This window comes from Thalia democratica, unplaced genomic scaffold, assembly GCF_965202585.1.
Source record: "Thalia democratica unplaced genomic scaffold, ktThaDemo2.hap1.1 HAP1_SCAFFOLD_94, whole genome shotgun sequence".
Classification (NCBI taxonomy): Eukaryota; Metazoa; Chordata; class Thaliacea; order Salpida; family Salpidae; genus Thalia; species Thalia democratica.
In genome coordinates this window covers 112501-122500 of record NW_028139263.1, presented here as the reverse complement: position 1 = coordinate 122500, position 10000 = coordinate 112501, and the positions used below count along the sequence as shown (strand labels likewise).

Below are 10000 nucleotides of genomic sequence, written 5' to 3'. Positions count from 1 at the left end.
GTCCGGTATTGCAGTACCTCCGGAATCGGCTCGCCTCCCCTCTGGGGGAGTTTGTATACATTTATTCACAACCTGTAGCATGGTAAAGCCCATAGAAAAAGCCTTGGCAACCGTTGCTAATCACTCTGGCTTCAGTTCAGTACACGAATGAATCTTTCGCCTTTTACTAAAGATTTCCGTGGACAGGAGCAATTTCAATGAGTCTTAACAGACTTTTTTTCGGCTGTCGACAGTCTTCTGACATCGGCAGCTTGCATACTATTTATCATACAAAAAAATGGCTCAAGAAGAATTATTTTCCGGTTTTTCTTAGCTTCCAATTATGTGACAAAGAAAATTTCATAAAGAATTTTCGTAGGTTTTTTCACAGAATATGTTATTTTCATTTTAGTTGATGTTTTCATTTCATGTTTTATTTTTTAATGTACTTATTGGGTGCTGAAAGAGCCATAAAAACCTCATAATCGAACAATTTACAGAAATATTAATAATATTGAAAAATTTAAATTTCGAAATAACCTACCTACGGTTAATCTACACGCGTTTAGAAGCCGTAAAAAAATATTTTCGACTTTGTAATGGACCAAACAAAAAATATAGAAAAAATTATCGAAAAAAAAATCTTTTAAAACTTACCTTACGTTAGTCCTTATGCGTTGCAAAGCTCAAAAAAATATTTTTGACCTTATAATAGAACAAACAAAGAAAATAGAAAAATTTTCCAAAAAAATAAAAAGTCGAAATTCGAAAAAAGAAGAAAAGTGGTCCTTTTCTAGGAGTTTTTTATTCCCAAAAAATGGGTCGATGTCCCCGTAACCCCTAAAAAAAGGGGGTCGAAATAACATTTTTTCATCATGCTTCAAATGGGCTGAAAAATTTTTTACGGGGTCTCTGGACCAAATAAAAACGATCTGTCGAGTCAGAATTCCAAAAATCGAAAATTCCCGAAATTTCTGTACTTAAGAGGCGGGGCGCCCACTATCGACAAAAGTGTGCCGAAACCCACAAACGTTGTGTTACGCGCGCTAAAATAAATACAAGCCTGATCGCTGAAAATGTATTCTATTTGAATAAGGTAAGTATCAACACCAAGGAAGCAATTCCTTTATTATAAATTCATACTCTGACATTGCGCTAATATTGCTCGTGATTGTTATTTAGTTAAAAGATATAATTTATATTACTTTTATTTTATTTTTATTTTACTTCTATATAATAATTATTTTATATTTTATTAAAAAATTTCTTGTTTAGTTTCTAAGCAACCACAGTTACGTTTATATGTTTAATTCTATTGTATTTTATATTTATCGATAATTTAATAAAAGTTTTAAAAGACTATTCTGGTTTTCCACGCTCTCTTCAAAAATGTGAGTTCTTTTAATTCTTCCACTTAATTATTCATTTTAAAGTAAACAACTAGTTATACATATTATTATAATGTATGTGTATTATATACTATCATTTTATAACATAAACATAGTTGAGTTATTAAATTAAACGTCAAATATTTTATTACCTTAAATTAAGTTATATTTATTATATAATCTATAATTATAAGTTATATAATTATAAGTTATAAATTATTTATTCGTAAAATCTGATGTAGTATGAGATATTCTTTAGAAAACTATAACTAACTATAAATATTCTTGTATATATAAGTCCATCTATAAATAGAACAATGAGAAATAGTAAAACAAACTAAACACAACATGTTACCGAAATGTTTATTTTAACAATATTTTTTATTTAGTTTAATCACTTAATAAACTTTACTTCTAATTATCATAGTATTAAATATAGAATATAGTTAACAATCTTTTAAACAAAGTTTTTAATAAAGTTGCAGGGAGTAATTGTAATTAAAACACCAAAAAAAAAAGGTTTTAATAAAAAAATACTTACATCAAGTTAAAATTTTATAAGGAATAATTTTAAAATATCAAATCGATTGTAAATTAAGTGCAAATAGGTTTTTTAAACAAACCGAAGGGTTTATAAAGGCTTGTAAACGCTTTCAAACGCCTACGACCATACCACACTGAGCACACCCCATCTCGTCCGATCTGGGAAGTTAAGCAGTGTCGGGCGTGGTTAGTACTTAGATGGGTGACCGCTTGGGAATACCACGTGCCGTAGGCTTTTACTTTTTGAATTCATCTTTTTTGTTTTATTTTTCTTTCTGACCTATTTATACTTATTACTCGTTTATTTACATTTCTTTAACGCTTAAAAGAAAAGAAAATTCTAGTTATTAGAAAACAAAAACCTTAGCCAATCAGATAACGTTATTTGCTGTTTAAACCAATTAAAGCGCTAAAAAAGTGGTTTGACCAGTTTGAGATATCGAAAAAATAATGGCACCATCTTGTAGAGTACAATTTTCTGAGTTAAAATTAATACAATTAGTCTTTTATACTAAAACTTAAAAGTCTTTTTGTCCACAAACAACTAAAAGCCTGGCTACTTGAAAAATCAAACAAAAATAAATTTTGAACTTTTGTATTGTGAGTCATAATAAGTTATTTACTGTTACCAACAGATACTAGCAAAAGCTTTTTAAAGTTTTGTATTAACTTAATGTATTTGTAATTACTTTTACTTAAAAGAGACTATTGAGTTACGTTTACTTAGTTTACTTTTGTATGTGTATTAAATATATAGCAATTTTGTTTGAACTTAAATAAGGACTATTAAACTTTTAAAAGAAAACTATCAAAGTTTACTAACTCAAAAGCTAAATCTTAGTTTTATTGTTATAAACATTTATGTTGTAATTTACTAATAACTAAATGAGTTTATTTCAAACAAAAAGAATTAAATAATGTTATGTCAAGCCTACTATATGAGGTATATAGGTATATAAGGTATACAAGCTTATGTTTGAAAGTTATAATAATAAAAATAAAAATAAATATTTAGTTGGTAAAATTTGTATGTTTTAATATGCTTTGAAATTAGAGTTAGTATAGAAGTTTTTTTTTAAATATAATAAATATAAATATTTAGTTACTAATAATAAACTAAAATACCAATTTTGTAGTTATTACAAAAAAAAAACTTATCTTACTTAAAGTTCACTGTAATTGAAATATTATACAAAAGCTTCATTATTATAAGCTTTGAATAACTTTACTTCATAACTATATTCATGTTTGCATATTTAAACTATAAAAAGTTAGTGTTTTGTGTATTGACTTTATGATTATTTTATTTTAGTAACTGTTAGTTTTATACTTTAATAAAAGAAATATGGTTAACAAGTAAGTTAAAAATGAAAGAAGCCTAAAAAAAACACACTAATTAACTGCTTATTCAATAGTTTGATTATTTAATTATTTTTCTGTTATATAGTTTAATCTTATTGTATAAAAAATACAGAGGTTTAAAGTAAGTTTGAATAAAAATAAAACAAAACATATAAAATAAGCATTAGTTCAAATACATAGTTTTTTTTTTAATGTTCGCGATGGAGAAAACAATGGAGAAAATTTAATTCTTTAATAATAAGTAGTAATTTAAATAAAAAATAATACAAATAAAGTTATACAATATATATACAATAGTTTGTCAAACTAGGCAAAAAAGAGTAGGCCACCACTACAATCCAATGTTCCAACTGGAAATTCAATGAGATCGTTACTGTACTTGTGATGAACGTTGATAATCCCCAAGATTGTAAGTCGAAGGCCTTACCCAACCTAACCAGCGCACTGGTTTTCTTACAACTGAATTAATCAACATTTAATATTGAATATAATCATTATTGATAGATAGAGGAATGTTGACAATCAACAACAGATTGTAAGTCAAAGGCATTACTCGACCCAAGTACCCACAACCTAGATTGAACAACATTTATTAGATAGATTTGTTTATTGATAGATAGAGGAATATTGACAATCCACAACAGATTGTAAGTCAAAGGCATTACTCGACCCAAGTACCCACAACCTAGATTGAACAACATTTGTTAGATAGATTTGTTAGATAGATAGATAGATAGTACAGTATAATCTCAAAGAATTTGAAGTTGAACATTGAACAATAGTGGCCACCATTTCAGGCCTGCTGGCAGCTAGATTACAGCCCCCGGCTACGCAGACCTGCAATATTGATGAAAAAAAACAGTATATATATTTCCGAATCTGAATTTGAGTACTTTTTATATATTATTAACAAAATTTTTTAGGGGTAATATCTGTTTAGTTTTTTAATATATCTTTAAAATAAAACACTAAGTTAATAATATAATAATAATAAAATAATAATATTTTGTTTTTAATTCGTTAATAAAATTATTTAATAATATTATATATTAAATGTATATAATAAGTTTAAGTAATAAAATAAATATAATATAACAAATATATTGTATAATAATAATTTTAAAATTAGTAAAAAAAAAATAAACATAGTTGAGTTATCAAATTAAAAAAACTAGAACGTCAAGTATTTAATTACTAAAATTAATTTAATTAAAAAAAAATCTCAGGTAGTCTAAAATGTCAGGAATTATTTAAAAATAAATATATATATAAATATAAATTTAAAACTTATTATATTGAAAAGATTGATGAATAATACTCTTGAATGTATGCAATGTTTGTATTTGTAATGCAATAACATAAATGGATAGATCAATGACAAATTGTAAACATATTGTATTATTTTATTTTACGATTTTATTTTATTTATTTAGTTTAATAATTCAATAAACTTTACTTCTACTTGTCCTGGTCTTAGGTAATTTATAGATAGCAATTATTTAAACAAACACTTTTGTACAGTTACAATACAGTTTTAGTACAGTTTGGGAGTAACTGTTGATAAAAAAAAGAAAAAAAAAGGTTAATTCAGGTTAAAATTTTATAAGGATTAATTTTAAAATATCAAATCGATTGTAAATCAAGTGCAAATAGGTTTTTTAAACAAACCGAAGGGTTTATAAAGGCTTGTAAACGCTTTCAAACGCCTACGACCATACCACACTGAGCACACCCCATCTCGTCCGATCTGGGAAGTTAAGCAGTGTCGGGCGTGGTTAGTACTTAGATGGGTGACCGCTTGGGAATACCACGTGCCGTAGGCTTTTGCCTTTTGAATTCATCTTTTTTGTACTATTTTTCTTTCTGACCTATTTATACTTATTACTCGTTTATTTACATTTCTTTAACGCTTAAAAGAAAAGTAAATTCTAGTTATTAGCAAATAAAAACGTAAGCCAATCAGATAACGTTATTTGCTGTTTAAACCAATTAGAGCGCTAAAAAAGTGGTTTGACCAGGTTGAGATATCGAAAAAATAATGGCACCATCTTGTAGAGTACAATTTTCTGAGTTAAAATTAATACAATTAGTCATTTATACTAAAACTTTAAAGTCTTTTTGTCCATAAACAAATAAAAGCGTAGCTACTTGAAAAATCAAACGAAAATAAATTTTGCACTTTTGTATTGTGAGTCATAATAAGTTATTTACTGTTACCAACAGATACTAGCAAAAGCTTTTTAAAGTTTTGTATTAACTTAATGTATTTGTACTTAGTTTAAATTAATAGAGTTTATTTGGTTTACTTTATTATGTGTATTGAATGTGCTAGTATCTAAAAATAAATACAACTAAAACAAAACAAACAAGGAGAGTACTTGAATAGAACCAACACAATTTACAGACCAGTTGTGTACTAAATTTAAAGCAATTCTGAATAGTGAATATGCAATTATTATTATAAGTTCAAAGTTCACTTTAATTTAAATTAATGTATTTTTTAAATTGGTTTTATTTAATAGATAGTAGTGAATTACTTTATTTAATTTACTTTAGTAAGTGTTGTATAACTTTATTTGAACCAGAAGCAAAACGGGATTATACTTTCAATAAACTACACAATTTACAGACCAGTTGTGTACTAAATTTAAAGCAATTCTGAATAGTGAATATGCAATTATTATTATAAGTTCAAAGTTCACTTTAATTTAAATTAATGTATTTAATAGATAGTAGTGAATTACTTTATTTAATTTACTTTAGTATGTGTTGTATAACTTTATTTAAACCAGAAGCAAAACGGGATTATACTTTCAATAAACTACACAACTTACAGACCAGTTGTGTACTAAATAAAAAGCTATTGTGAATAGTGAATATGCAATTATTATTATAAGTTTATAAGTTTACAGTTTACAAAAGCTTTACAATTTAGTTATTATTTTGTTCATATTTGCATATCTAATTTATGAAAAGTTAGTGTTATGTGTATTGGCTTTTTAATTTCTTTATTTGTAGAACTGTTAGTTTTATATTCTAAAGAAACATGTTTAAATAAATATGTTTAACAAGTAACTTAAAAATGGAAGAAATATATTGTATATATTGAACTATTTATATTTATTCTAGCTATTTGCTTAGTGTATTTATTAATGTGATTATTTTATGTTGTTGTTTGTCTTATAGTTTAATCGTATTGTGTTTAAATATATATAACAAATACAGAGGTTTAAAGTAAGTTTAAATGAAAATAAAATAAGACATATAGTTGAAATATAAGTTTAAAAAAATAGTTTTTTATTTTATTTCTTTGTTTGTTTGATTGTTTGTTTATTATATAATCGCGACGTTTCATTTTATTACTTTTAAGCATACTAAATATAATAATAGGTATAGTTATAGGAAAAATTCAATTAGTTTCTAATGTAATAAAAAAGTTTATTTCCACAAATAAATAAATACCTGAAAAATCAAATGAAAAATAAATTTCGCACTCTTGTATTGTGAGTCATAATAGGTTATTTACTGTTACCAACAGATACTAGCAAAGGCTTTTTAAAGTTCTATGTTAATTCAATGTATTTGTACTTAGTTTTATTAAAATGACAGTATTGATGGTTACGTTTATTAAGTATGTTTATTTAACGTTATGTAACTCAAGTAAAACCAGAAGCAAAAAGGGAGACTACTTTAAATAAACTACATCATTTATTGTTATATATAACTCTAATAAAACCAGAAGCAAAAAGGGAGACTACTTTAAATGAACTACACAAATTAAAAATATATTATCAAATATAAATCAATCGTGTTGTGTTTCAAAATACATGTTTCAAATAATGTTTTACAAGTATTTATCAGTTATTTAGTTTTCTTTTTATAGTTTAGCCGTATTGTTTTATTTATTTGTTATTATTTTTATTTAATTGTTTGCTTATTATATTTATCGCGATGTGCTTAAAAGAATAGAACAAATACAAAAGTTTAAATTGTAAGTTTTAAATAAAATAAAATGAAACGTACAAAATAAGCTTATGATTTATTATTATTATTATTATTATTTTTATTTCATTGTTTGTTTATTATATCTATCGCGATCTGCTTAAAAAAATAAAACGAGTATTAAGGTTTGAAAAGTAAGTTTAAATAAAAATAAAATGAAACATATAAAATAAGCTTATGTTTTTTTTTTTTTTTTCATTTTTATTTATTTTTATTTAATTGTTTGTTTATTATATTTATCGCGATCTGCTTAAAAAAATAAAACGAGTATTAAGGTTTGAAAAGTAAGTTTAAATAAAAATAAAATGAAACATATAAAATAAGCTTATGTTATTTTTTTTTTTTTTTTTTTATTATTATTATTTTTAATCAATTTTTTGTTTATTATATTTATCGCAATGTGCTTAAAACGATAAAACAAATATAAAGATTTAAAAAGTAAGTTTAAATAAAAAATAATACAAATAAAGCTTATTTATAATAAACAAACATATTTAAAACATTAAAAAAAGTAGTTTATATATATTATTTTTTATTTATTTCTTTTAAACATATTAAATAAAGTATAAAAAAAGTATTAAAACATTTAAACGTAGCATAAATAAGCTTAAAATATTAAAAAAATTGAAAAGAAACAAAGAAATTAAAAAAAAATCGGGAAAAATCGGCAAAAAAGTTCAACAGCAACATTTGAGCATCATACACGTATGCATTACTTTACACTAGTGAGAGAGACGTGTTTGTGCGTTCGGTCGACTTGGCGAGAAAGCGGGCTTAAAGCATTACTGTTTAGCACCCGAGGCGCGGCTATTGCAGCGGCGGCGAACGTGCTATGTAAACGCATCGGAGCAGCGTATGAAAAACTACAAGCGTCCAGCGGCGGTAGGCTTATAGCTTTGCGAAGTCGTCGAGACGAGTAGCCGACGCAGGCAGGCACGGCTCGAGGCGGGTAACTGCAGCAGACAGATGGCGTGTTGCTGCTGACGAGTTAACCGGCAGAAGGCAAACGGTTGGTCGGGAGAAAGAACAGTCAGTTGTATAGCTGCATGCTGCAGTCGACGCGGGCTGGCGCTTTAAACAGCAAAAGGCCGGCGCCGACTTTCAGTAACGTTCGCAAGGCTTTTAAGCCGAGTGATAGAAAAGGTCTGTATTTATACAGTAAAAACGCTCAGTCGAGCAACGGGTTTAAACGCCCTCGGATAGTTATCTGGTTGATCCTGCCAGTAGTCATATGCTTGTCTCAAAGATTAAGCCATGCAAGTGTAAGTACGAGCTCACGTACAGTGAAACTGCGAATGGCTCATTAAATCAGTTATGGTTCATTTGATTGTACGCTTTTACATGGATAACTGTGGCAATTCTAGAGCTAATACATGCGTAAAGCGCCGAACTGACGTGAGGCGCGCATTTATCAGACCAAAACTAACCGGCTTTCGGGTCGTTACAATGGTGACTCTGGATAAGCTTGCGGATCGCACGGCCTAGTGCTGGCGACATCTCATTAAAGCAACTGCCCTATCAACTATCGTCGGTACGGTATCGGCCTACCGAGGTTGTAACGGGTGACGGAGAATCAGGGTTCGATTCCGGAGAGGGAGCCTGAGAAACGGCTACCACATCCAAGGAAGGCAGCAGGCGCGCAAATTACCCATTCCCGGCTCGGGGAGGTAGTGACGAAAAATAACAATGCAGACCTCGTACGAGGTCCTGCAATTGGAATGAGTACACTTTAAACTTTTTAACGAGTATCCATTGGAGGGCAAGTCTGGTGCCAGCAGCCGCGGTAATTCCAGCTCCAAAAGTGTATATTTAAGTTGTTGCGGTTGAAAAGCTCGTAGTTGGATATAGGGACGGCGAGGTTGGTCGGTCGAAAGGCTAGCACTGGCCTCGTTGTTCTTGTTGGTCGGTGCCTTCGCGGTGCTCTTAACTGAGTGTTGCGGTGGTCCGGCAAGTTTACCTTGAAAAAATTAGAGTGTTCAAAGCAGGCTTTACGCTTGTATAATGTTGCATGGAATAATGGAATAGGACCTCGGTTCTATTTTGTTGGTTTTCGGAGCACGAGGTAATGATTAATAGGAACGGACGGGGGCATCCGTACTGTGCCGTTAGAGGTGAAATTCTTGGATCGGCGCAAGACGAACGACTGCGAAAGCATTTGCCAAGAATGTTTTCTTTAATCAAGAGCGAAAGTCAGAGGTTCGAAGACGATCAGATACCGTCCTAGTTCTGACCTTAAACGATGCCGACTAGCGATCGGGCAGTGTCGAACTTAAGAACTGTCCGGCAGCTTCCGGGAAACCAAAGTCTTTGGGTTCCGGGGGAAGTATGGTTGCAAAGCTGAAACTTAAAGGAATTGACGGAAGGGCACCACCAGGAGTGGAGCCTGCGGCTTAATTTGACTCAACACGGGAAATCTCACCCGGCCCGGACACAGCGAGGATTGACAGATTGAGAGCTCTTTCTTGATTCTGTGGGTGGTGGTGCATGGCCGTTCTTAGTTGGTGGAGCGATTTGTCTGGTTAATTCCGATAACGAACGAGACTCTTACTTGCTAAATAGCTGCTCGACCCATTGGGTCGGAGACAACTTCTTAGAGGGACTAGTGGCGTTTAGCCACACGAGATTGAGCAATAACAGGTCTGTGATGCCCTTAGATGTTCGGGGCCGCACGCGCGCTACACTGACCGGATCATCGTGTGTTCCCTAGGCCGAAAGGTCCGGGTAAT

The 10000-nt window shown here is 29.7% G+C and overlaps 5 non-coding genes across 5 annotated transcripts in view; all 5 read left to right on the top strand.

The window, feature by feature from the left end:
* Nucleotides 1-39, top strand: part of LOC145845625 (U2 spliceosomal RNA) — a 196-nt gene extending 157 nt beyond the window's left edge. Inside the window, exon 1 of the small nuclear RNA XR_014370481.1 lies at nt 1-39. This exon is cut by the window's left edge and continues 157 nt beyond it. This is a non-coding gene — a small nuclear RNA (U2 spliceosomal RNA).
* Nucleotides 40-120: 81 nt separating this feature from the next.
* Nucleotides 121-235, top strand: LOC145845636 (U5 spliceosomal RNA). Its single transcript, XR_014370492.1, has one exon. It is a non-coding gene; the product is annotated as a U5 spliceosomal RNA (small nuclear RNA).
* Nucleotides 236-2026: 1791 nt separating this feature from the next.
* LOC145845601 (5S ribosomal RNA) lies at nt 2027-2145 on the top strand. Its single transcript, XR_014370458.1, has one exon. It is a non-coding gene; the product is annotated as a 5S ribosomal RNA (ribosomal RNA).
* A 2831-nt stretch (nt 2146-4976) lies between these two features.
* Nucleotides 4977-5095, top strand: LOC145845600 (5S ribosomal RNA). Its single transcript, XR_014370457.1, has one exon. It is a non-coding gene; the product is annotated as a 5S ribosomal RNA (ribosomal RNA).
* A 3383-nt stretch (nt 5096-8478) lies between these two features.
* LOC145845575 (small subunit ribosomal RNA) overlaps nt 8479-10000 on the top strand; it is a 1808-nt gene continuing 286 nt past the window's right edge. Inside the window, exon 1 of the ribosomal RNA XR_014370436.1 lies at nt 8479-10000. This exon is cut by the window's right edge and continues 286 nt beyond it. This is a non-coding gene — a ribosomal RNA (small subunit ribosomal RNA).